Source organism: Neodiprion pinetum, chromosome 6 (genome assembly GCF_021155775.2).
Source record: "Neodiprion pinetum isolate iyNeoPine1 chromosome 6, iyNeoPine1.2, whole genome shotgun sequence".
Classification (NCBI taxonomy): Eukaryota; Metazoa; Arthropoda; class Insecta; order Hymenoptera; family Diprionidae; genus Neodiprion; species Neodiprion pinetum.
In genome coordinates, this window is record NC_060237.1 from 8,842,899 (window position 1) to 8,867,490 (window position 24,592).

General features: G+C 38.3%; 1 long non-coding RNA gene and 1 other non-coding gene across 4 annotated transcripts in view; both read right to left on the bottom strand.

Annotated features, from left to right (window-relative positions):
- Window positions 1–24,592, bottom strand: part of LOC124221312 (uncharacterized) — a 149,430-nt gene that overhangs the window by 93,856 nt on the left and 30,982 nt on the right. The window lies entirely within an intron of this gene.
- Window positions 7,036–7,107, bottom strand: TRNAD-GUC (transfer RNA aspartic acid (anticodon GUC)). Its single transcript has one exon. It is a non-coding gene; the product is annotated as a tRNA-Asp (tRNA).

The window sequence follows — 24,592 nt, forward strand, 5'->3', positions numbered from 1 at the left end:
TGAAAGTGTTTGGATATTTAGGAATACTTCTTGACTATGCCGGGCACGTGGGAATTTGAATATCGTGGAATAGTTACTCCTGCCGCGTATACATGTATTGTTGACATCGTAATAGCGCGTTATAGGCAGAATATGCTAACGACGTTCATCGGAATAAAACGAAAGCATTTCTCTCATTTGTAACATTCCTTGTAAGTATAATTCAGTTACATGTACGATGAGACAAGTTGATTGGGACGCAACTGCGGTACTCTGACAACGAGTTCTCTTTAAAGCTGACGATGAGTGTTGAGTATTAAAATTTTCTCGGAATAATTACGTATTCGAACAACGTGGCTACGTGTTGCGAAGGTGCAACAACGAAACGTAACATACTAAATATCGTCCGTGAATTTTACACGCATCCGGCGTCATTTGACTCGAGGCTAAATTCAGAATTACCCCTCTGACATGATGGCGGAATCGCGAAAAGATAAGCTATACTTTTACATACGTTTAATTATCTAGTTATAGCAAAATACACTGTCGCAGACCTAACTATCACACTACCGCTGATATTTCTCTTCGCGTCGATCGAAAAAGTGATTTTCCAATCGTATTTCATTTGTAATACTTCTACGGTACGGTATCGTGTGCATCTCGAATCTTCCGCCTGTATTTCGAAATTCTAAGTCGCACATTCAAGAACGTATCCGATCCGTTATACGCTGTGTAGGTGGCTAATGCTTAGCATCGAAGCCTTGACGCGTGTCGATCAGTTTCATCTACAACTCGATTTCACACGCGGCCGTCAATTTCATACTTACAGAAATCTGATCGTCCCGGTCTATGATTAATTCAGTCCGTGCGTGCGGTGCACATCGATCAAGGATGATAAGCCAGTCAAATATGTCGACATCCTAATAGCTCGTAGCAAATTGTTTCGAACTCCTGCCAAGCATGGTACAATCTGTCTTATCATGCATCGACAGTAACGGAGTGGACTTTAATTGACTTGAAGTTTCTGTCGCCATGTTCGTCAGGACGGAAGGGAGGAGTTTGATCTATTATCCAATGGAGTTGGTCGATGAGCGTGTAATACAGCTTCGCGTTCTCGGGATTACGATCGAAATGGCAATGGAAATGATAAATCTCGCAACGCGCCTACGTCTGTGCATTTCCACCGCCTACAATACATCCCAGCCTTATTACCTTCGAAATATCACTGTAATTATTCCAGGCACTAAGCCAGGAATAATATGATACACGATGGAACCGGTTTGTTGCAGAGTTCGTCAAGAGTGAAGCGGCCGCAACGGCGAGTCCGTGTCAGGTACCCACGACTCCACCAGGCTCGAAAGTCTAAAACCAAGTGTCGAGCAGCAGACTCCAGTTCGTGATTCGTATCTGTATCCAGGCATAACGCGAGTTGCAAATAATATAATTCGTTAAATACTAAGCCTGCTGATGTATGCGGCATACGAATGTCACATATGAATGCGGTAAGAACTAATGATTAGAAAATACGTGAAATTTATAATACAAACCAGCGTATAAACAACATTTCTAGTATACAGCTGGTAGATACAAACGGAGAAAAATTTTGACAAACATTTACAAATTAGTTTTACACAACTTGCTTATACGACGTGATGATTTCTAAAATGTTTACAGGATTATGTCTGTATACTTGACAGTAATGTTTTTAACAGGTATTCAAATACACATAGACGAGATATTCTCCATGGCTTTGAACCGTTCAAAAAAACTCATGTCATGTAACAAAAAAAATGTGCTACTTCGATGTCGCCTAATTTCAACATGAATCGGTCTTTGCAATAAGTACGAAAAACCTAGATTAGTTTATTTTATTATTATTATTACTATTATTATTATTGTTGTTTTTGTTGTTGTTGTTGTTGTTGTTATTGTTATTATCTGAAAAACAGAGAATTATTAAGTCCGCGGGAAATCTTGGAGACAGGCTTGGGTAAAAATTTGTTAAGCATCGTGACCTCCGCGTTGGTTTCACCGAAAAGATAAGGGATTTGTAAAATTTAAGATTTATAAAGTATGTCACGCATGATTCGAATCAAATGAACTACAGTGTGTACTTTCTTCGACCAATTTACATGCATGAAAAACAAAACATAGCCTTTCACTGCCTCTGTTTTGGTGAATTAGGACACACGCTGATCACGTTATCTGAGAACAAGTACACTCGTGGCATTGGCGGGAGTAAAAGTGATGAAAACAAAAGTTGTTCCACAAATGGGCGAGGGTTTTACTGATTTTTTGATACAGGTTCAAGTATACGACTATTGAAAATTTTGTTACATTGTATTTTTTTACCTGTTAATTTTATCTCTGTATTACGTGACTCGACAAACTGTCATTTCGCAGATGAGTCATACATTCGGAAACGTTATATTATACAGCCCATAAAAAATTCATCCATAAAAACACTTGAATCTAATAAAAATTTGCGTTGAACAAAAATTCTCGATAATCAATCATCGCATCAAATGAATACTTTGCTAAATTCCAAATATATTCTAACAATTTTCATCTTCCGATATGTACAAAGTTTTGCTGCGTGAACGTACGTTTTGCACGATTTTCAATCCGATCATTTCGTCGTATAAGTGCAGATGAATTTTTTTTCACTTCGGCAAGTACGCGCTAGATCCGTGTTTTAGAAGCTGTTTCTTGATAATATTCGCAAATCGTTCCGTGATTAAAAATTGAAATATACTTGGGTAAGATATTCGCACGTACAGATACCTATACAGACGATTGCTAACACGCCTATAACCGTCGAAGGTTAATCCTAGTTAATTTGCGTGATGGTATTTCAATGACCCTCGCATAACTATCTACTATCGACACACCAGCGTGACAGGTACTCAGATCCGAAATAAAATTCCAGCATTAATTTTAGCGATCAATAATGAACCGTGATTGGCGTTACATCGATATTTGCGAATAGGTAATATAGGATGAACCCTCACCGCTTACACAATCACCCAAGGCTTTGTCGGGTGGATAAAATGGGGCCCGTGAGTTTTCTCTCGGCCTACTGTCTGGCTGGCAAAAATATATACAGGGAGATGCCGAACATCGCGACTTTCGCTTTCTAGGCTGGTGGCTGTGGCTAAATATCGGATCAAACAAGCCAAGATTTCTCTTCCATTATTTGCCGTTCCCCTTTGTCACATTGTTCACGGCACTGTATCAGTTTCAGGTTGTCCTTCGCACTGGCCCCCGCAACGACTGGAAGTTACACGCAAGTCTGTGACATTCGGTCGAATTGTTATTTACCAGAAACAAACCGAACCGACAAGATTGCCTGGTGCAGAAATCCGCCGTGCTGGCTCCCCTCGTACCCCGGACAATTATCCTCGTCGCCTCCGTCTCACGTGATGTACGTAAAAGCGACTTGAAGCGAAACGAGAGACGAAGTAAGACGGATGGAAAAACTGACTGACACTCCGAAATGGACTGGCAAATCGGTGGGATGAATGGAAATTGTTATTATGTAGTCAACATTGCTACTCAGCTCGTGAATTGTAACGGTGATCTCCATACTAAACACGTTTCAGCGTTCAAAACAAAGTTTCGCTGGGAATCATCAACGTGATATGACTGATAACCGAATGAGAAATGAAAGTAATATGGTTACGATATGTCAGTCCAACACTTTCGCGAACATTGAATGTATATTTCCCGGTCTACAAACAATTGTTGGAGACTGTTACTACACAGCAACTAGAAATTGCTGTATTGTCGTGGGAATCGGCTCTTTTTAGAAACTCATTCAACGAACCGAAGTTACCGCATCTGGACTTGTTAGGAAGAGTTCAAAACTATTACTCAATATCCGAGCATTCGTGTCGCTGTCTCGATGATATTCCGGGATAAATACGAACCCGGAACGAAGAACGCAACGAGTATTAAAGATGAGGTTCACACCGGATCTGTAACATCGGCACTGTATGGTTTGATCTGAAAGTATCCTAGATGACGTCAACCAGTCATCCAGTCGGCTAAGTGAAAGAAAGGAGTTAGCAGACCTACGATCGTCTGACATTATTACTCGTGACCCAGGTGATGTAGACGAACGGATTGACGAAAGAGTCTAGACTACTACAATCATTCGTCTATGAACAACGTCGCCAAGCCGGCAGACCCAAGTCCCGTTCTCCGGACGCTTTTGAATTTAAACTCCGCTAATTATTTACACGCTCGTGTGATCGGGTACTGTTATAAACCTATTAGCAGTACGTATCACTGCAGTCTGTTAGAAGCTCCAGGCATATTCAGACCAGAACCGACTCCTTGTCCGAGAGATCGACAATTGATTAGATAAAACGTTTGGTAAAATGCAAAGACCCGTAGTTAAGGTCCTTCACAGTGCTGGGAATCAGGCCAAAACTGAGACGCCAACCGTGAACTTTTAAACTTTGTCACCAAGATCCATTTGCGGGTAGCGAAAAGCACTGTGTCATCGTGTTCCCGATACTCGACTGACATTATCTCGAACCGGTATATATACTCTCGTTATACAACTCCTTGTGTCACATGCGTCCAAGTCCTGGTTGTAGAGGAAAAAAAAATTATCATACAGACCCGACGCACACCTTGAATTGCAAAATGGCGATACTCCTCCTACAGTCGTTATTCTCGAACGCGACTACGGTTGAAATCGAGATTGCGCCATGTTCTTTAACCGCGCTGCTTGCAGCATGCAACGTTTGAAACATTTCCAAGTTTCTTTTGTACACCACTCAAAAGACAATGAATCAAGCTCGACTTTGATAGTGTTCTGCTCTTTTATTGTCGGAATATTTATTAGTAAAACTTGCGTTTATAGTGCAGATTCGACGAAGGCTCTCGTCTTGCGACTTCGGAATACAAAAGCTTTCTGCCGCCACTTTGTGGTATCGAACAAAATACTCAAGTCCGTTTCGACGGACCGGCGTCGAAGTGTTAAAATATTTTTTCTCGAGGTAAGTCACATGGTCCTCGTCTGCCCGCGTGCGTACAAATTAACACGTATGTCACGGGGAAGCCGAGAGCTGGTAGACTTCCGATAGTTTCACAGTTTCAATTGTTCCACTTGCTACCCAGTTACAGTGAAATTTCTTGTAATACAACGTTATCAAGTAAGTAATTTTATTACTTATATTTTACTATAATTTGTTATTACAATTTTGTCAAGAAGTGAAAATATTTTCTGATTAATATTGATTAATAATAATGATAAACTTTGCATTAGATTGGCTGCCCTGCTACAAACTATTGTTAAATTCTTCATATATATATCATTAAAATAATATTATTTTATTACTCGACTGAAGAACGTGAAATATTACAGTCGAAATAATAAAATCCAGGAGGAAAGTTAAAAACGGGTGTATAAGAATACATGTGTGAAGGTATATTTTGACAGTCAACGGTAACAGTTCATTTTGCGCTGAGGCTAGTGAAACTATTTCAGTATTATAGGTAGCTAAAAAAAAGTAAATGCGACGTATTCCAAAATAACTCTACCGCAACATTTCGGGATTACATTATACATGTATAAAGTGGTCGGTTCAACGAATCGGCGTAAAAAAAAATCACAGAAAACTGTTGGAAAATTACTAATTTTTACAGGAATATGTGCGAAAATCGCCTCGCAAGCACCGCAAACGTCGCGAGCTATAAAAATCGCCTACAAAGCAACGCCAAGAGAAAACGAATGGTCCGGACAATTAAGACAAATAAATATACAGCTAATCCTGAGACGATTGTTTGATTTAACTCAAGCTAAAATACAAAGACGCGGGAAAGTTATATTCCGGTTGACATTGGCTGGAAAAAAGACGATTAATTATTATTGTCGCCTACTCGAAAACGAGAGACGTGGTTTTCGTAACTTTTGCATAAAATACGGCATCGGAGTTACAAAAATAAAGTGCATATATACAAACTGAGAAACAGCGATTACCGATTCGCTGAAGGAGAAGAATTATAGTACTATCCAATAAAATTATCAAGCCCAGAAGAAACTGACAGACCGAATCAAAAAAAAATGTAACAAAATCTTATCGTTGGGTAAAAAGTTAACAGGTAACGCATGCAAATACATAATACATTAAATCAAAGTTCCGCAAATGTTACAAAATTGAAGGTAAATTTTTCGCACAGTGCTTTTCCAATTGCTATAAAAAGTAATAATACTGCAAATATATTAAAAACTCTTGCGAACACAATCTACATTCTGTGCAAATGAAATCAATTAAGCGGATAAAAAAAAATCAGCTATTTCACAAAATTGGAAGTAGTACTATGGAAAAAGAATTTAAAAAAAAAAAAAAAAGATGAAAAAAAGAGAGAATTGTAACCAGACTATCCAATACTCTGGTCATGAACAGGGCAAGGTATTAGCTTAAGTCTGGAAGTACTTTAAGTCCGTATTGACACCCGATGTGTAAGAGGTCCGCACACAGGTAACACAAGGACTAGATATACAACGTTCAAAATTACTTTTCCCAGGCGTGTTTTTCTCTCACGACCGATTCACGCTGAAGGGGATTCGAACCCGAGTCCGCTCGCACGTGAGTCTCACGCTACAACCAGGGGACCAGGGTCTCATGCCACCGATGGACGGTGAATTTACAAACAAGTGCGTAGTCTCAAAATGAAAATGATATTTTCCATGTTCGTTACAGTTGTTTTGCGAAGAAAGTTAAAAATTCAGATGAGTAATAAATTACTCTATACTTACGATTAGATAAATATAAGACAAATAAATAAAACTGTATACCCGATTTAACTCCTTCGTATTTTAATATTGTTTAAAAAATGTCAATGTTGAGGTAGAAAATTGAATGCTGGGGTTTATAAAATTAAAAAATTGCAACTCTGCACAGCTGCCACGATTTTCAATTCAACTTTTACCGAATTTCCTTATTTGGAAAATGGGTCAAAATTAATGGGTCTAAAATATTGAAAAATTCAATTTTTATGCAAAAATGAATATCGGTGTAAGTTTTGAAGATAAAAAAAATCCTCCCCGGCGGGGAATCGAACCCCGGTCTCCCGCGTGACAGGCGGGGATACTGACCACTATACTACCGAGGACTTGAAATAGAAGCTACTAACGAAATTTCATGAAATTCAATTTCCGTCCATTCAGCCACTGCGTCATGTACGAATTTAAGCCGAAGCTTAAAACTCGCAAAATTAAACGAAAAGAAACGTTTTTATGCGTTTACTTTCATCTCTTGGAATGAAAGAGTGTGGAGGAAATTAATAAGAAGAAAAGAAAATTGATGAAAACAAGGCAAGACTTGTAAAATACTTGGCAATATCCATTTGATCTGCATAAAATCAATTTACAGTTTACAAAAACCAAATTATTTTTAGTAAAGATTATAAATGATATAGTTAATTCAACAAAACAACGAAAATATTTTACGTCGATGTACAGTTCAATTAATATACGTATGTACGTATTGCAATGCGAAATCGGTTTTATCAGAAAATACGTCGACAGGTGTTTGTCACTTCAAAATAAGGAGCTACATCCATGATTCCCGCTCCAACTCGATCTATTTTATCAAGTTAAACCGTGCAGCTCACGTACAGGCAAAGGAAACACAGTAGTATGTATGTCTACACAAACATTTTACTATCGTAAGCGTATAACGAGAAGAGAAAATTGAAAGTGGAAGTTGAACAACACCGAGTAATTAATATAATATAACGCACACGTCGATGTATTTAATAAATATAACTTAATTCCGACATTTATATAAGTTTTGTGTTCATTGTGTGATGGCTAAAGCCATTTCTTCTGAAGTCTAGACTTGCACTATACGATATTACCATTTTTTTTTTTTTTTAAACCAACTTCCAAGTTTCTAACTACAGATGAAGACGAAATATCAGATTTCGCAAGAAAATACAGTTTCTAAGAAATTACCATCGTATTCTGTCAATCAAGAAAACTTGCCACAATTTTTTTCTTCACATTTTTAGTTCGAACTCTTTCAGAAGTGAATTTTTATCTTATGTATACATCGATGCGCAAAGAAATCTAAACACGAATCGTAGAAAACAAATTTAACGTTATTCAAAAACAATTACCACATTCTACAACATTTTCAAATATAACACTTTCTCTCCTCGCATTCGTTTTGTACTCTTTTTTTAATCCGAAAATATCCAAGTTGACGCTTCACGAATAATTTTATCCACAATGCATCGGATTCAAGTAATACAAATACCAGTAAACTATATCACGTTGGCTGCACTGCAAGTTAAAAAACGTTGTCCCAGAATTCCGAGATATCAAATCTAAAATACACAAGATTAGACGTCGAGTCAAGAAGCCAACCTAATCGCTGCAAGAAATTATATTCCTAAATTCAGGAGAAAATTGCCTTTGCATAATGCTAAAGTAATGAATGAAGTCACGAGCAATCGAATTACCAACGTTTCATACGTGTATGTCGTATATATTCGAGGAATCCAGGTCACCTCTAATTGAGATTTACTGCGGCCTTTTTCACAGGTAAATTCGGTCAACAATCGCGTCATAGTGAAATATTTTTACTAGCGAAATGATCGAGTAGTCTCATGTTTGCGATTCGTCACACCTAGCATCAAGTCTAATCAACCGCCCATGATGTCATTACTGTACGATCACGCGTAGAGAATAACAAATGTAAACGTAAATTTATCATCACATACGCATATATATACATATACATGCGTACTTGTGCAGGAAATGGATAAAATTAATTTATAAAAAGAAACTGGAACGACGAAAAAATGTTTGCCGTCGGAATAACTCGTCACCGCATATCTTACGTTAAGAATTTTCCTCATCACTGTCCGAATACAATTACTGCAATGTCCCTTGTAGAACCTTATCCAAAATTAAATACAAAATTTTCATCCCAACTCTTTATACTGTCCCGTGAGGCTTTTGTTTCGCCATAAGTATACATATATGTAACACGAGATTTTATGATTATTTTACACTTCGTTTTTTTCCGGAATTGTTCACGGGAATAATCTGAATCAAACCGGGATTTGTCAAGTATAATTAACTCATTTCGAAGATATTGTTTTCTTCCTGTTGGCTTCATTTTTCAATTATATCCAACTGATTTGAGATCGAAACTTTCGAGAATCGCGTTTTAAATCACTGAAAATACCCGTTCGAATCGTTTGATGAAAAATTGAAAAAATTAGGAAATTGTTTTTGAATTATTTGGAGTCGATTTGGGAGACGGAACGGAAAAAATTTGTCAACACGCCAAATGAGGACCACCATAATGTAGACTCGTATTACAGATTGGCAAGAACCTTTACGTCCGAGTGCTTAAATGGAATTGGATATAATAGACAATAATTGCAGTCACAAATGCAGAAACCTCGGATCCGGTTAGTCGGCGAGACTTTTCAACCAATCGAGACGTCGCTTGCCAAACCAGTAAATCGGATCGATTCGAGTTTAATGGCACGGTAAAGATTATTCAGGGTATGTATTTCCAACTGCTCTGGAATGAAAATAGATCAGGTTTCAAGCTTTGCCGAAGAGCAACGTCCCTACTGCGATAACCACGGGCACACCCGAAAGAACAAACAGCTTATCAGTTATTTAAAAGAGCGACCGTTTTCACCGTTGAAAAACAAATTTTTTTAGAGAAATATCAGTGTATACTGGTAAACATCCGACGGCTGCGAGTAAATATTACTGTAGATGACATTACGCGTAGTCCCTGATATTTCGGAATTCTTTACGTTTGTTCATCAAACCGATCGCCCGATTCGTAAGGTAAATAATTACATTCTCGCCACGTGCCGGCGGCGATAATTCGTCCAAATCGGTGACTGATAAATGTAAATGACAAACGACAATTGGCGAGTTACTGAATGCGGTCATATTTTTCATTGAACCTGTGTTTTAGGCATCCGACGTATAAGGACGCGCAAGTCTATTCGGTATGCCCAAACAGAGTCTTCCAGACGTGTATTATAATAGCCGGAGAGTAAACAGCGGTGGTAAATTTTCGTTGAATCAAAACTGTCGCCCACAGATGTAAGATTTAATAGTATGCATTGAAAAGTTATACGTAGCCGAAAAATAAGTGAGTCATTTACCAAAAAAAAAAAAAGAAAAAAAAAACAATATGTGAACAATTTGAGATGTTTATTAAGACGGTAATTATTAAACTGTCGTAGCGCTGTAAATTCATTGTATACATGCGACGGTATGCGTATTTGCCATGTGCGACGACTCAATTAGAACGTAGATAGGTAAATTATGTTTCATATCGCGGTAACACAGCAATCTCTTATCACCCAGCACTTACACTTATAACATTACTCCCGGTTATTTTCCTACGTCGGTTTGTGAGACTTATTTGATATTGTGTAAAAAAAAAGAAAAGTATTCCCCACCAACGCGTTAATTACAAGTGTAAACTATACGTGCCGATTCCCGAAGTTTGTTCTACAATTTTCAAATTATACCATCACGAATCGGGGAAAAACATCAAGATGTGAAATACCGTCTTCTCTCGGTGATGCAACGTGTTTCGACCCTAGCATCTTCAATTTTTACCATCTTTAAGTTATGAAAAAATACTTGTAATATTCGAAATTCGAAGAACTCGTTTTACGAACCGATTTAAAAACATTGAAAATGTCCATGAAACTCCGAGGAAAATTGTGAGATAAATTAATCTGTATAATTGAATTGCGTCACTCACAGACGGCGTACGCAATCGTGGTCCAGATAAAACGAGGAACGGTTGCTTAGCGTTAAAAATTTTGTTATGAACGGCTGCAATTAACAACCCTCGACTTTGACGAGAGACGTAATTGAATAACGGAAGTCGTGCCTGGTGGTGGAAAAATATTTATGTCGACTATTTCCTGTGAACGTAACCGAAGTGTACATAGAAGATAACGTGTAGAAAACGGACGAGATGAAGTGAAAAAAAAAACGTTCACTACGTACGAAAACATCCGCCTTTGATAACTCGCCGGTTTCTATAGCCTCCTGAAACTTTTGAGTCGTGCAAAATGAACCATCAGGCGTCGTGTCCTGTTTAATTCTTATCGTCAACAGTCTCGTTAACTTTTGGACCACCGAAAGCATGTCGGTCACGGGTTTTTGCCGTTCAAAAATTCGCAGGTTAGTCACAACGACAGAGGGAACACGCTAAACGTAACTACCGAAATGTGTGACAATTTCACACTTTCTCACATAGCGGGCTGTTAAAATGTAACAAAGTCGCTTAATGCGTTTGCAGTAGCTACTCGAAGACATGATCAGCATGGAAATGGTTACAACAGGTTTCGATTCCAGAACTTCAAGATCACCTCTCTCAAGAAATTTCGATAGTCGTCCACTTAAGTTGAGATCATTTTCGCGTCTGGTTTTTACGTAACAAGAGTGTCGCTACGCTGAAACCATCGCAAAGCTACTCATCCTCAATATTGGCACGAAAACGTGGATACGGCAGGTATACGAATTGGCATAAAGGTCGGTGACCCGTTCTGGCGAAAAAAGATCAGTACCTCCTCAAAGCAAGAGAGAATCAGTCGCAGCTCAGTTGAAGAGACTTGAACATCAAAAGTATACAAATTTCAGTCCACGGACAAACGGAACTTTTGTAGACAAGTCTGTACTGATGTTTAACACGGGTAAACACGCCTGCAATCCAATACTTATATTCGCATATCCACGTGTGGCTTACACTTCAAAGACTTCTTCTCTCCCGTCTATTTCTTGTCTAGTTTATTTCCACTCGTGTCAGGGCCTTTATCTTCTCACTCCATGGCCAAAGTGTTAACGGATCGAGGAAACAGTCCGCAGGGAACACGCTTGGCCGAGACTCTGGCCCAAGGACTCCTCCTCTTGCCCTAGTTTATCGTTGGCTATGTTGGAGTGCCTATACGGGCATCAGACTTTATTGCGGGTTGAAGGGAAATTCAGTCACTCTCAATTTTTCACCCTCAATCTAATTTTCCTGTGTCTTCCATTCAAGCTCGCATCGTCAGCCAATCATAAACGGCTGAATAGCTCTTCAACAAAAGTGCAATTAAACGCAATTCCGACGGCAAAGCTTTGAATTCGAAAGAACCTCCATCCGAACAGACATTCAGTTTGTGTTTATAAGTGAGTTTGACAAGACAAGTCCAAATTGCATACCCATGGGAATAGAGCTTTAAAATACTCGACGAATTAGCATTACGAACACGTGCTTGTTTATTGAATCATGTTCCTTGCCCAAATGGCGAAAAATGCTTCCTACTCCATAGGAATGCTTCATTCAAATCCAACCCCTTAAAACGGCGCGGACCACACACGATATAACGATACGTTATGCCTCCAATGGATTGAATGACACGTGAAATAGCAACAAAAGAAGAAGTAGCAAGCGGTAAAATTCACTGCCGTTGTGATTTTTCCCCGAAAATCAGCAATTCAGAAGCTTTTAAAAAGTACATTCTCAACAGTTTCATCGGGTCCATCACTCAAGAGACGCTAATGCAAATACTCTCTTATTAACGGTTCAGCGTGGGCGGTAGTCGTGTGAGTCATCCTCTTTGTTTTGCACGTCGAACCATTGGTGAATATAAATTTCGCACGTGTCTCGCAAGTGATTATCGACGATTGCCAAGGAGTAAACAGACAGCGCCTGCCCTCAACTTATGCGGATACTATGTTGCTCTATTCGTATTATCAGTTTCTGCTATTCTTTTTCCTATTTTTGTATTTCCCTCGTTGCTCGATCACTCGTTCCTTTTTATAATTAAAGAGTCATTCGTTTGTGATTTATCGTGATTTTGCAACTACCCCGACTCGCTGTAATTCGTGTCGTGTAAAGGGTGCCGATCAACATCCACATTATAAACCACGTCCCAAACCAAAAATACATCGATTCGTTCTATTGAAGAATCATATTGTGGTCACAAAGAAAGAAACCGACCGTCAACGCTCTGAATTGTTTAAATAGAGATGCTACTTTAGTTAAAACAATAGCAGGTATGCTTTTCCGATACAATAAGACCTGAAATGGCATTCCTTCCATGATTCTATAACTGACAAATAAAATTCGCCCATCTCAATGTCTTTAATCGTACCATTTTTTTTAACCTCCGTAACATAGGCAACGCCGTTTGAATGATATTGTTTTAGCAACCGCTGCGCTTCGTTCATTGTAGGACAATATTAAATCATTCATTTAGTTACCGTTTTCAATTTCCTAATTGCACTCTTCACTCTTACAAAACTGTGCCGTATGGATCAGCCTCAATGTGAAGTAGCAGCTACGATTCTCCTTATAGCTGACCGAAGACAATTGTAAAAATCCAATTACATACGCGAAATTACTCGCAAAATTTTCCACGACTAATAAAGTTTTGCTTGCACTCTACTTAAATTCTACCATTAAAGTTCAATAATTCAGTTTATGTGAAAATTTATCAAGCGTGTTATGCGAGGCCGGAATAATGGTCAACAGCTTTCTAACAAACCGCCTGATCGAGTAACGTCAATCAAAAATTAATGTGGAAAGCATGTCCAATACAGCTATATATTTCATTCCGTGATTAACATTATCCGCAACACATGTACTGTCAAGCACTGACTTATTATGGGAAAAAACCGTTTCCATTATATCTCTGTGTACAACAATAAGTTTTAATTTAACTTGGAAATGCAATAATTGCTAATAAATTTACGGAAAGCTATAAGGAAAATGCGTTATGTATATCAATAAATAAGGGGCAAAAACACAAAGTTATGATGCAACACACGTACACGCAGTCGCGAAATTGATTGCGCGTTTGCGGATATTACAAACCTATTCCGTTAAAACGTTAAATTGATCACTTGAGTCACGCAAGGAAACGGTGAGCAAGTGCAGGAAAGCGTTTGTTCATATGACGTCACGACGAGGGGCGAATGAGCTTGCAGGCTTTTTTGCGCTAAACCGATACGCACGTAGTCGCCAAATACGGCAATTTACCAAACATACGTACACTTCGCTATTCTGAGTCACGTTAGTGCACGCGCGGTTCTTTACGAAGCAACGGATACGAACGAACTGGAAGTAAAATTGAACAAGCCCCCGATTGGTGAAGAATTAAAGACACGATTTGAAATAAAAATTATTCATCATCGGAGCCAAGTTTATTCGCTCCGGTAATGAAAATTTCAAGTTATTGAAATCGGCACACTGCTTTTTGATCACTATTCAGCAACTCTTGCAAAAAATGATTTAACCCTTTCCGATATAAATTTCCAACAGTTTTCCTATATCCTTCAATCAATTTTGGACATATGAAAAATTTTAAACCAATATTTACAAAGCATTCGAGTTCTAACGTTACAGTAAAACAACTTTTTCATAATTGTTAGTTTTGTTGACAACACTTTTCTCTTAATCATGAATTCGCTACATTTGTCGCTACAACCCGGTTGCTTGAAGAGCGAAAAAAAAGTTTACACTTCCAACTAACGAGAAGTACCTCTCTTCAAACTCGCGTAAACTTGAATCCAATTCGAAATCAATCATAAAGACGTATCTTCGTACGTTTGTCGTTTCCAACCACCACTCGCAGTGGCTGACGAACCAGTAAAAGAAACGGGGGGAACCCTGCGCAGGTCTGGAGGTCTGCTTTAGGCAAAACCCATTGTGAATCATTGGATTATTTTCGAGGTCGTTCGGGGGTCCACGGACCCAAGATTGTCCCGACTGAGAACATTTCACTGCATGGACGTCCGCGTTCAACGACACGAATCCGAGGGGTCTTCGCACTGGAGCAATTAAGAGAGGACAACGGATTGCTCTGTGTATACACAAGGCGAAGAGTCTCCAGGCCCGAATAACTATGTTGCACTACGTCTCGGCCACGAAGTTTATTTCGACGCAAGTTAACGTCCACATTCTCAAACAAATTAGATGGATTATACACTGTTCGTTGTGATGTTGAAAGAGAATTTATTAAAAGACGCGGAAGTATCCAAGATTGCAGATGTTTTAAATATGAATCTATTGGAGAGGCTCTGGTCCGACACAAAGTTCAACAGTCAAGTCTCCGGTGAAATGATGACGACGATGATGATGATGAATGGTCGTGTTATTCAATGTCGTTAAGTTAAGCATACGTCCTGCATTAACGTCTTCTTCGCAAAATATTACCAGACACTTGAGATCTGGTACATTGGTATTAACTGTTACTCGCTAACTAGTTTAGACATAAAACACCGAGTAGAGAAACTAGGTAATTGTTTTTCACGTCAGTCGATAAGCGATATTAGGGTGAGATTCAGAAGAATCTCGTCGCATTCGCACGAAGATTTAACAGAAACTTCAACATCCGATTAATCATCAGCCAGTATTCAGCAAATGTACGAAAAAAATATAAATACAGATTCTATCGAATCACGTGATGCATCATTTTTCCTGGTACCGTCAAAAATTGGAGAAAAAAATGAATTTTCTAATTTTCAATATACAGTGCAATCGCACCAATAACTAAGACAACGTAATTTGACTGGCGGAAAAAAATTTTGTAGGCTAACATAAGCGAAGAATATCGAAAGATGAAATCTGACGATGCAACAGATACCTTACATTTTTCTCGATTAGGAAAGATCGTCGATCGTTCAATTAAAAGAGAATGCATTGTGTCACAAGGAGGGAATTTCCGAGAAAGTGACGCAATGCCATCGTAACGCCGGTGTAAAAGGATAAATCCGCAAGTTCGAAGGAAAATTCTAGCTCACGATGCGGATGAGAGATGAATGCGGATGCCCTTGAAATAGTCTTTGTAATAGCGTAACCGACAATAAGAGTCCGGGTTTTGTAACGAACTTGTATCGTGGTAGAGGCGGCTCATTACGGTCGTCGCAAATTGTAAACAGCAATCTCCTACACTCCTACATACATGAATATAAAGTAGAAGTGTGATAAGTTGCACGGCGTAAGAATGTGGGTACCGAGAACGCCTTGACGGTTGTGAACCGGAGTCTGGAGTGTTAATCGATAACTAAATATTGCATGTCGCGATATCAATTTTCCAACACACGGTCAATTCAGTTGCACGTAATCATAGCACGTATCGCGACAGTGATAATGTCAAATTTAAGACAAGTCAAAATGCTGCGAATCGCCACGTCAGTTTCAAGAAATATACAATAACAGATAGAGTTTTGAATCACGTTAGGGGCCATACTTAAATTACGTAACAAACGTAAGGGAGGGGAGGGGTCAGACTCGATTGTTACACTTTGTTACGATACGGGGGAGGGGGTCTTTTGATGCTTGTACGTAATTTTTTGAATTGAATGTAAAATTTTTTGATAATTAATAAAAAAATTCAAACTGAATTCCCGCGCCAGATTCTGTTATAGCCAAACCTTTAACATTTTGAAACTAGCGCGCTGCGGTAGCTCTTGGCATTAGATCACTCAACTTACAGTATAAATTTATAAGGTCGGTAAAGAAGTAGATTTATAAGTTTATAACCTATGATACTTGGTGATCTATAAACATTCAATACATATTGATTTAACTTATACGAAAGTAATAATTTTATTTGCATAATGGATTATGATCTCAATAAAGTATATCAAAGATTATTTGATGCATACAAAAAAAGCCATCGGAAGATATCTGCACAGCAAGCTCAAATTAACCTGAATCAAATTTGGAAAGAGTTAAAAGAGTCTTGCAAAACAAAACTCGAAATTGCTGAAAAAGCAGAAGCAAAGATTAAAGAGTACACCTCTTTGTTGATTTTTTTATTTGATTCCGGAAAATTACGTACAATTTGGGACGGGGGGAGGGGGGGGTTGACATTTTGTTATGATCTGCTACACAGGGGGGGTAGGGGTTGAAAAGTTCTTCAAATTCCGTTACGTAATTTAAGTACGGCCCCTTAGCTTCGTCATTTTCCGAACGATCAATTTCCCAAATTGCAACGTGCTGCCAGGTGATAAGCTGGCATTATAACTGTACACGGTAAGCTGGTCAGAAGAAAAAGATAGCTTGGTCTAACGGAATATTTGTACAGACTGACAAACAAAATGTGTAGCAAAAACATTGTTTTTTGTGAAATTTGTACAGAGTAGCCGAGGATCAATTTTTTACACGTTCGTCGTGAACCCATTACGGTTGATCTTAGTAGTAGAATGTAATCTGATCATAACTATCGACATGAAGACGCTCGGCGGTATTATTTGTAACACCTCAAGCGTTAATAATTATCCGTGAAACATTTAAATTCCAATTCTGGTACATTCGACAATTTCTTCGCCCGGTACAACGGCATTGAGTTAGAGCACCATTTAGGCCACAACTGTGTCTGTTCACCTGTCTGAAGATCGGATCTCTCATTGTTGGTACCCCGTGTCGCGACCTGGTTTAGAACGCTCACGCTAAAGGCGGGTAATAAAACGCTCGTGACCCACATTGAAAGGTGTTGCTGGTTGCATACGACTGGTAGCAGCGTCAACGAGAGGACCGGTCGTATGGTGAATGTAAGAAACTAGCGTTATCATGGAAGAAATTGAGCTTTCAATTGCTGGTTATTACATTTAATGAGACGAATTTAAGTGACACTGTGTCAAAGGTTCAGATAACTTTTGACATGGCTACTACGTACTCATCGTGAACAAAAAAAAAAGCCAATGACGCATTTGTTTCGTTTTCAGCCATCGTGTAATAACAACACGCGTAGATTCGCAAAACCTAAAATTATTCAATCTGTTTGTTGCGTAATTATGACGACTATTCTTTTCAAAATGTAAATAAACAGACGAGTTGTAGAAAAACAAGAATTCTGCTATCTCCGATTAGCTCCTTCAAATTCATCGTTTCGCACACAAATGTTACACAAATTTATATAGTATGCAGTATCAGCTAATTTATCAATTTCTGCGACTAATCAGGAGGCATTTTAGTACGAAAGTTGCGTTGCTGACTGATCAATTTACAATTGGACCAAAGGTGGTTTCAGTCGCTATAGCTCATTGTGGTCAAAGCATACCGTATATTTACGGTTTTTTTTTGTTTTTTTTTTCTACGTTTGTCTCATTTTGCGGAATAAAGATATACCGATAAAATTTACGAACAAATTTAGCGTAAGTTTTTTATATCACAATCACCTCGAATTTGCAAACTTCGAGGTGGGTATTCAGGAAGAAATTTCACAAACAAAGATTTCATTTTATCATCTGAGATTTTGAATACCGGTGTTTATAAGATCAGGCTTCGCTGTGAAATTATAATCAAAAGCTCAATATGGCTCGACGAGAAAACGATCAGAGGACATATGTGGGTGTACAGCGTGACGTAACGATGCAAAAACATCTACAACTGTTGTTGAAAGACGTTTAAAAAAGCAGCAATCACGTTCGTGTAACCCTGACTAACAATGAGCAAGAGGAGACGTAGCTACAGTGAGAACGGATCGCGTTCCTCGCCATAAATATTGACACTGAGATTTTCCTTAGTTTAGCTTGAAAGGAAGTGTAATTAGCATAATAAGCACAAAAGCGGAAGTCTCCAAGCCGCTTCGACCGATATCGTTTACGTTTCTCGGCGCCTGTCAGACGTTTTAATTACTTCCGCGCAGTCCCCGATGGAATAAAACCTAAACCAGAACTGAGCGCGCTTCTGATCCTCCACCTAATTTTTAAATGAAGCGAAATCTCGAAGCGGCACAGATACGACAAGGAATAAGACGATTGCATTGGCTGCTGACGTGGCATATCCCATCGATCAGTAAAAATCTTGACTTCATACTGTATTACTGCTGAGACAAATTCAAGTTGCAAATTGAAAAAAATAGGTGGAACGCAACAGTTTTCGTTTCTTTGTTTCATGCTCCACTCTGCGGTCGCAAACGAACTGACACAAAAACAATAACTGATAACTCGCTGTAATTACACCAAATTATACCGCGCGTCTACGTAACGTGTTTTTCAAAGTATAAGAGGCGTAAACGTTTCGTAGGTATTGGAAAATATGCAGAATTTTTATTCTATCCCTGACCAAATCACACTGAATCGGAAGTTTGATTATGCATTTTAACCTCATTGACCTCGTACGCCAAATCTGTTTTTGATTTTTTCAGCTGGAGTAAGTAGCCACGGTCACAAAGCTGTTGACCTGAGCAAGCACTTGACCTGATGATCGAATTTATTATTTGTATACCTTACGTATAAGAGTATGGAGCTTGTAATAATGTTCGAACATGCATTAGCAATATTTTCTAACTGATAATGAAATAATTACTGCGCAGTGCGCAAAACATTCGTGAAGAAAATAAAAAGATTTATCGTTCAAATCACGTTTTTACGATAGCCTTTTATTGACGCACTGAACTTATCGTGTTCCGCTGACCTGTGAATTACATTCGGCTAAGGGGGCGTTCTGGTTGATTTCGACGTTGACGCATACGTCTCCAAATACCGAATCCCACGTATCTTAATCGTGAAAAAGGGCTTAACAGCCCAATTCTGTACACAATTTAGAAGGAAAACACTTCAACACATTTTTATTTGACGTAGAAATAACGAAGCGGGACGAATTCTACGAATTTACTATTGCGATTTCGTAGAATCCATGCCATTTCTTTGTTTCAGCGTCAAATGAAAACGTATCGGAGTATTTTCCACGGGAAACGAAAGAAGCTGATATTCTGTTTCATAAGCTAGAGCATTTTTTATGCTCCTATGAAATATAGCGGTATAAAAACATTATTAACTTGGCATATGGCACAAACCATTAACGCCAGGGAATGCTCTTCAAAGCCTTGACGTTAGATGGGCAAAGCGGATGCGCCCTGACCTATAAGAATTGTGATATATTACCAAATATATCTACATTAAGTGTTATAACCTTTCACGATGGCTCCAACTCACAGATTATTCCAAAAAAGGGAATATTACGGGGATAGTCGAAATACACGATGAAGTTCGCGACAATTCAGCTACGTAAAGTCAAGCAGCCTGCGATGTCACGTTGCACGATTTTATAGTCGAACACAGAAAGTGTATCTTAATACTGTACGGAAATAAAAATCTACTCGTGATTTTCTGTCCTCGATTTCAACATATTTCTGTTTTTCGAGATCAAAGTTTTCGTTATTTGGGTCTCTTGCGTTAATTGCACGTCAATCCTAACCCGTGATTTTTAATTCTGCGAAATTTTGCTGTACAAATATTTTTTTACATTCAAAAAGAACACTGCAAAAGCACATATACCGGACTTGTACATTACGGTTCGTCTGAATTTCAGTTCACTTTAACCTCGGTATTTCGATGATCTTGATAAGAATTATTATACTGCGTTACGTAAACTTGAAATTACGAGTCAAACGGATATGGAAATGACATAAGCGTTCTACCGGAATGACAAATAAAATCATCAAATATATGAGTTGGTCAAATTTTTTCCGGTTGACAAATATCTTATCACACCCCATAACAACGATTAGTCATAACACGGATAAAAATGTAACATTTACCGAGTATTAATTATAGCTAACAATGTAATTAGTTGTCACAATTTCACTAGAAAATTACGAAGCAATAAAGATTGTATCAGCATGTAACTTTGGACTACACTCAAGGCGAGGCATAATCTCAACTTCGTAGAGACGTGACCAAGCTGAATTTCCCCTGTAATAAAACGAGGGGTGGCGTTTTGCCAATGCCTACCAAGAACCGAGAGACGTGCGAAAGACAAATGTACAGCTGTACAAAAATTCTGGCTAACAGAGGACGAGTTATGATCCGTGCTTTTACGATGATCCCTGTAACCAATCTGTCTGTTGATTCCAACTAATGCAAGATAACCCAATTATACTTTTATAAATATATTCTCGTATGTTAGTAAGGTGTTGACCGACTTGAAGTTAAACCAATTTCCAAGAAGCTCCAGACAAGCTGTTGTTGTTATTCCGAGTAACACATTTATCACGTGTCTTGCGCAAATTAAACAAATTTTTGTTCAACTGCTGCCGAGAAAAAGCGGTAATAAAATATTCGCCGTTACATTGTTAGCAGATTTTATTCAGAAATTCACGGTAAAAAAGAAAAATGAAGCCTTTAGCCTTTGGCCCACGATATGAACGATAGAGAAAAGACGGTTCAAAAATCTTGAGTGACCTTAAACAATTTTACGTAATTCATAGACAGCCTCTTGCCTTGAAATTAACATTCACGGACGTTCTAACAATAAGCGAATAATGAACGGTTAGATTGTGATGGACTGAACTTTTAGCAACGGTTTTCTTTATTTTTACATACTATGTATCTACGTAAACTACTCCAGCCAACTATGTCAAGGATTAACTTTGAAATTTGCATTGAACCGAATGAGCTTATCTGCGCTTCGGTATGGCTGTCTGTACCTGCACGCGCCTCAATCTAAGCACGTTAAAATCTTAAACTCCCATTCCAACACTGTGCGACTATTCCTTCGGATTATACAAACAAAAAACCGTGCAAAATTTGACCTTCGGCAGTTATTTTTACAATTTTTCAAAGAAAGCGACAGGACCTAAAAGTTAACTTGTAATAGAAATTACTATGGTCAAGAACAAAGTGCGAAGAGTTTGTCTGTTTTCTTTAGGCAAACGACAAGTGTGAACAAATAGTGGCTTTACATCGGAAGCTAAAAAAATATTTTTCAACATGTCGGACCAATTGATAGCAGAAGCGTTGGGATCAATATTTATAATATTACATAATGCTGGAAACTCGAAATTACCCGTGAAAATGCGCCACGTATCACGTGCATATTCGTAAATTTAACCAACATCACCCTCTAAATAAAATCGTCCAAATATAGCGAGTACATAATATGACTGTATAAGGTTAGAATGGTATATCATCACAAATCATTCTGACCTAATAAGTTTCGATCAAGATTCCGTAAGATTAGTTTGATGGGGATTTTTTTTCTTCTAACAGCGTGTAGACGAAGTTCGATAATTGGTAGGTAGAACGTAAATAGATGAAGCAATAATTCCGAAATAGTTAACGAGGTTTGTTTCAGCGCTGTGCGATTAATCGATTAATCATTATTCCGACTAAACGATTAATCGACGATTTCGGTTAATCATTTTTTCGATTAATCGGTTGATCGAAGTTGCCTAGCAACTCGCAACTCATTATTTACGTTCAAACTATACTCGGCTCTGACCGACGTATACAGAATCACGAGTCATATACCTATACAGAATAAATAGAACAGAAGTTCGATTAATCGATTAATCGAAAAACCAATAAACCGACAACGCACAGCACTGGTTTATTTCAAGACTTTCATTTCTGGTGAACCGAGAGCGAGAGTGTACTACTAATGACTACTACTTAACAACATCAAAACTCTTTCGATGGATTAAAATGAAACCGTAATTCCTTATGAAATCCTGTACGAAAGTGTTCTAACTTCATCCTTCGGTCTACATCGTAATATATGGAGTAAGCTCCGAGATAAATTCAAAGTCTCGTCAGCGACGCCTTCTTCTCTCCAAGAACGACTTTATCCTATTCCGATCAAGGGCCTATTGCCAGTCAATTCTCAGGCCGGTTAGTGGCATGCTGTGTATTTCTTTCAATGTAAACCAGCTGCCGCGTCTGGGAATTACTTCATTCAATCAATCAACTGTTACAGATACCGTTGAGATTATCGTGTCAGAAAAGTTACGAGACTCGCTGTACTCGATATGTTTCTCTGATCAGATCTACGATTGTGCCAACGATGAATGAAAGCTGCCGAAGACGTTGTAACACCATCGTCCAAATACAAGTGCTTGTACATTGTACCAGACACAATACTTTCCGGTTTCCACTTAGTCCCCCCCTCAACCCCAGTAAATGGTAATTAACTGTGGTAACCGAACGCCTGGTACAGTCGCCACGCAGTCTGCTGACTAGTCGCCGGACTTGTACTTGGGATAGTCTAGAGTTAAGAAAAGATTCCGAATACGCCTTGGCCGTCGTCCAATGCCGATAGATAGCGCCAACTCGCTGCATCCAGTTTCCAAGGATTTTCCAACGTCCGTTGCACGTGTTGAATTATTCATTCATAATTGAACAGCGTGTGTTACGGGATGAAAATTGTCTTGGGTATAGAAAACTATATGTTTTATAGAACAATTTACATCGATGTATAATCAACAGGTTGCGATGTCGTGTGCGATGAATAGTAAAACGTTGCGTTATCGTGTATAAACGAATGTGTTCAAGACTAACATTAAGTAGAATCGCATGAATTCGTTAACTGACGAATGGAGAACGTACAGCTGATTCAATCACGTTGTAATTATTTTTTTTTTTTAAGAATTACATTTTCGAAGAAAACTCATCGTCAGACCTTCTCGGACACGATACAATTCATTAATCGTCAACTACGAATGATACTTACACGGGAATCAGTTGGAAGTTGCGATAGGAGCCACCATTTTATAATGAAATGACTGCTTGTATTTTTTAAGGTCTGACTAATACTAATTGTAAGAGAGAACTTTATCATGTGAACAGATGATATCTTGGCAAAAATATTTAAATTTTAATCGAAAATCTTAACTATCCACAATAAAGACTTTTTTTGGGAATAACTCCGTTAATCGAAATTATTGTTAAAAAATTAAAAGCAAACCAATGATTGACTTGGAATGCTACGACAACCAAGTAAATTAATTAGTAATAACGTTGATTTGTTAATCATGAATAGATTTCCAACTGCTCGTTGACTTTCAGCACGCCTGAATCTTTGTTTATAGGTACCTATATGTAATAACCTTTCTCAATAGTTAATACGGAATGTAGTTTTTCAAAAAAAACAAAAAACTAATCACAACATACATAAATCTAAGATTTTCGCCATTTATCAAAGTTAATTCACACCGACCTTCTCAAGTCTTTCATTTAGTTTTATTGACGAAATTTTGATCACTTATATCTCGGAAGTAAGTACATTATACGCACGAGCATGTATAGTCCACTATGTATAAAAAGTGAAAAGAACGCGCTGAAAGAGACCTCGTTTAATTACGGTCTATATTTTCGGTCTTGGTGGTTGTCGAGTATATACAAGACACTTGAAAATCACCGGGCGAGGGACACGTTTAAGGGGGTTGGAACGCGATCCCTCTCCAAGTTTAACAAACAAAAGTCGTCGACTTAGCTATAAATAAACGGCACAGTACGCCACTCGCTTCAAATCCCCAAAGTACGATTCAGAAGGTTGTTAAAACTTTTGGTGCTCGCTGTTAAAAGAAAACGACGACATAGCAGCCGTACCAGCGTTTTCTATTTATATGTGAAAAGGGGCAATTATGTTACATGGGACAATCTCCAAAAGCCAAAGGAAATAACTAGTAATATTTCGAAATTACATTGCGTCTCGCAAATCTCATATTTCAAATTGACCTATAAAAATATTTTCCTGCAACACCCTCACATATTCAAAACTTTATTTAGTTTTTAGTATTATTATTATGTTGTTATTCGTGGTTTTGTAATCAATTTCATATCTATTTGCGTTTAAAGTTTCTACATTATTCGTCGCATCGC